This window comes from Otolemur garnettii, unplaced genomic scaffold (assembly GCF_000181295.1).
Source record: "Otolemur garnettii isolate 467f Iridium unplaced genomic scaffold, OtoGar3 scaffold00128, whole genome shotgun sequence".
Taxonomy (NCBI): Eukaryota; Metazoa; Chordata; class Mammalia; order Primates; family Galagidae; genus Otolemur; species Otolemur garnettii.
Genome location: NW_003852523.1, coordinates 2,644,731 through 2,649,083, shown reverse-complemented (window position 1 = coordinate 2,649,083; position 4,353 = coordinate 2,644,731). Strand labels below are relative to the sequence as shown.

The following is a 4,353-nucleotide window of genomic DNA, read 5'->3' as shown; positions in this document are numbered from 1 at the left end:
GGGAGGAAAAGACGCCAGTTGTTCACCGGCACAGAGTTTCAGGTCTGAAGACGAGCAGCTCTGGGATCTGTTCACAGCAGTGTGAATGCCCCTCACACTACCAAACGGTCCCTGTACGATGTCAGGATGGTCAATGGCTGTGTTTTTTACTATAATTTAAAACAAGAAAAAGAAAAAGAAGGGGTGGGGTGGTAACCCATTCTTCAAAGAAGTCATTTGAGAACCCAGTGCTCTCTGGAAGTCAGCCTCCACTCACAGTGACAGGCATCTCGTGTCCCAGCCAGGGCTGCCCAAGGACGTCGGGTTGCTGACTGTTCTCATGGGTTTGGCCACTTAGTGGCCTCTTCGGGGACATGGCTACCTTGTCACTTTGAGGCTGTTTGTCTTTCCCTTATTGATCACCTTACTTGTAGGATGATAATACTTTGTTACACAAGTTTCTCCCAGTCTGTTACTTGTCTTTGTTTATATCTTTCCTCGGATAAACAGTTTGAAGTGTTCATAGTTATTGGGCTTTTTCTTTTTTCACTTTGTGCCTTATTTAAGGCATTCTCAAAGTTACACAAATATCCTTCTACATTTTTTCTGATTTCTGACATACTTTAATCTTATAAACACTTGGATCCTGAATCTAACTGGAATTTGTATGAACAAAGTGAGGTACAAACTCAGGTTTTTACCAAATAACCAACAGTTCCGACCCTGCGTTATTAGCTCCTCGTCTAGGGATTTGAATTCTCCCATTTATATTTCATACATATCCACAGCCCTGAATTCTCAATTCTGTCACCTGATCCATGTATGGATTCCTACATTGAATGAGCTAGTTAAAAGGCTGTGATTGATAGAGTATTTTAAAAGCTGTGGTGTGACTTTAAATTGTTCTCTTCTCCATAGCTTCTTCGCTATTCTTGCACATTCTCTTCCACCAGATGAATTTTCGGTCAGTTTGTCTTTTTAAGCCTGACTGGGCTTTAATTATATTGCCTTAAATTTACAACTTAATTCAGGAAAGAGTGAAACCTGAAGTGTCTACGTCTAGGGACGTGAGGAAGCGCTTCCTGGATGTGGTTTTTGTCTAGTCTCATTAACATTTTTATGGCATTCTCTATGCAGCTCTCGCACATTTATTATTAAGTTTATTTCTACTTATTTCACAGCTCCGTTGCTATTCTAAGTGGAATTGTTTTATTAAATTTTTTTGTGATGTTTCTTTCCATTTCCACAGGGATCAATACATTTTTTTAAAGTGAATTAGTTTTGATGTATATAAAACTCATTTTTAAAAAACGCTGACCATCATATTTATTTTTTAAATTATCTAACGGTAAAGCTGTTCTTGGAGTACAGGCAGACCTTGGAACTCGGCACGAGACCGACTCAGGGATGCCCCACCGGGTCAGGATGCAGAAACTAGCCTTTCCCCTCCATCTGCAGCCCTACCCCAGAGCCAGCAGCCACTGAGCTGGTCATTGTTACCACCGTTTTGTCTTTTCAAGGACACCATGTAAGTGAAATCTTACGCTACGTGACCTTTGAGGAATGGCTCACTCACATGGGAGAAGCTGCCCCTCAGCTCCACAGGCCTTCCTTTGCATTTTGGAGAAACATTTCATTGTACGGATATGCAGCGAGTCCTCGCTTCACCTCGATAGGGTCTTAGAAGCTGCTGCTTACAGCAGGTCTTCGAATACCATCACACTGATGAGGTTTCGTCATTGTCTCACATCAGGTCCCAGATACTCAGAGCCTGGGATATTTAGTGAAGACTTACTGCAGTGTCATCTGTCTATCCATTTTTCAGCTAAGAAACATTTGGGTTGCTTCCAGTTTTTGACAAAGCACCTCAAAACTCCAGTGTACAGTTGAATAGATATTTGATTATTGATCACCGCAGCATTATTAACAATAGCCAAAAGGTGGCAACAGCTCAAGCGTGCGTTGACAGATGACTGGATCCCTGAATGCAGCATATACATACAATGAAATGTCGCCGAATCTTACAAAGGAAGATGTGACATGTGTGCGTGGGTGACTCTGACAACATACTCAGTGAAATCAGTCAGTCACCAGAGGATAAACACTGTGTGAGTCCACTTAGATGGGACACCCGGAATGTGGAATGATGGCTGCCAGGAGCTGGGAGGGGGAGGGAAGGAGGGGTCCCTGTTTAATGGAGTGGAGTTTCAGTTTGGACAATACTGAAGTTCTGAAGACAGATGGTATCGATGGCTATACAACAATTAAATGAACTGTAGACCCCAAAATGGTTAAGATGGTAAATTCTAAGTTACATATATTTTACCACATTAAAAAAAAAATTCACACATAGGATTTTGCGTAAACTTATTTCTCTAGGGCAAATCTCCAGGAGTCCTGGGTACAGTGGCCCTCTGAGATCACGTGTTTGTGAGGAAAGCACAAGCATCCCACTCTGACAGGCCGTCTGCGTCCCACGGCAGCCTGCAGGCGTCCGGGCTGCTCAGCACTATTCGCTGCTTTTTACCTTGGCCATTCTAACAGGTGCTCAGAGGCGGCTCGCCATGGCTCTACCGTCCGTCTCCTGATCAGTGATGACAAGGGACACATCTTCCCATGGATTCTGCCATCTGCATCTCCCTTTGGTGAAGCAGCTGCTTACGTTTTCGCCCACTTTTCAGTTGGACTGCTTATTTTCTTACTGGTGAATTTTGAAAGTTATTTCTGTATCTACACACAACTGCTTTCTTGAATATGAGATTTGCAAGTATTTTTGCTCAGTGTGTAGTATGTTTTTTCATTTTCTTAACAGCATCTTTGGCAGAGTAGAAGCTTTTCATTTTAATTAGGTTTAACTTACCAGCTTTTTATTTTATAAGTCAAGCTTTCAGTGTTCTATCCTTAGACCTTTTTGCCTAACCCCGGCCTCACCACCTCCCATGTTTTCTTCTAAAAGTTTTATACTTCTGGTCTCTCATCTTTTCTCCTCCATAAGAAGGACCCACTTTCAACTCTCTTTGGAAATATTCTAAACTTTCTCTTTAAAAGAGTAAAAAAAAAAAAAAAATCACTGTTTAAAATTTTAACATTTGTGTTAATCCTCTCTGCATAAACCTTTGTAAGGAAATTAGGTTGAGAATATTTTTTTCTTTGCTTATGTGTGTGCAGTTATTTGCTGAAGTCTGTCCCTCCTCCACGGAACTGTCATTGTACCTCTTTCAAAGAGCAAATGAATCATGTTTGTGCAGATCTATTTCTGCGCTCTTTGCTTTGAGTCATTGATCCGTGGGTCTATCCCATCACCAGCACCATACCACAATCAGTTTCCAGTAACTTTATAGTTAGAAATGACATACACGTAGGCTGATTGCTCCAACTTTATTCTTTCTCAAAATCACTTTATCTGTTCTAGTTCCTTTGCATCCCATATGAAATTTACAGTTAGTCTATTTTTATAAATATATCCTGCTAAGGCTTTGTGACTGAGTTAAATCTACAGTTCAATTGAGGAGAATCAGTATCTTTACTACGCTGAGTTGTCCAACCCCGAACTAAAGAAACCACCATTTACTCAGGTTTTGATTGTTCGTGTCAACATTTTACAGTTTTCAGCATAAAAGTTCTGCACATTTTGGTGGATTCAAACCTACATATTTTAGTGAAGCTCTTACAGATAGTATTGTCTCTGAATTTCCAACTGCACGTTGCTGGTATGTACAGGACTGGCTGTGGTGTGTGGCCCACGTAATCAGTAACCTTACCAAATTCGCTTATTTAGTTCTAGAAATTTCTGGTCAACTCTTCATGATTTTCTCCATAGATTATCATGTCATAGACACATAGAACTGGTTTTATTTCTTCCTTTCTAATCTGGTATGCCTTTTCTTGCCTTATTGAATTTTCTAGAAATTCCATTACAGCTCTGAATAAGAATAGTGAGAATGAACATTTTGCCTAGTTTCCAGTCTCAAGGGGAAGACATCCACTCTCCCCCTGCCAAATATGCTGCTGCTGCAGGCTTGTGTGGGGCCCCTTCATCAAGTTTAGACTGTCCCCTGCTACTTCACTTTGCTGATAGTTTTTCATCCTATCTGGATATAGAAAATTGCCAAATGATTTATTTATTTATTTATTTATTTACTTGCAGTTTTTGGCTGGGGCTGGGTTTGAACCCGCCACCTCTGGCACATGGGGCCAGTGCCCTTCTCCTCTGAGCCACAGGTGCCGCCCCAAATGCCTTTCTATGATAATGGCTGATTCACAACCCAAACCGGTCTCTGGCCTTCCTGTGATAAACTCCACTTGGTCACTGTGTGGTATTCTTCTTATAGACTACTACATTCGGCTTGTTAATATCTTTTTTTTTTTTTTTTT

At 41.0% G+C, this 4,353-nt stretch overlaps 1 protein-coding gene across 2 annotated transcripts in view; it reads right to left on the bottom strand.

The window, feature by feature from the left end:
* PKNOX1 (PBX/knotted 1 homeobox 1) overlaps positions 1-4,353 on the bottom strand; it is a 35,702-nt gene that overhangs the window by 28,138 nt on the left and 3,211 nt on the right. The window lies entirely within an intron of this gene.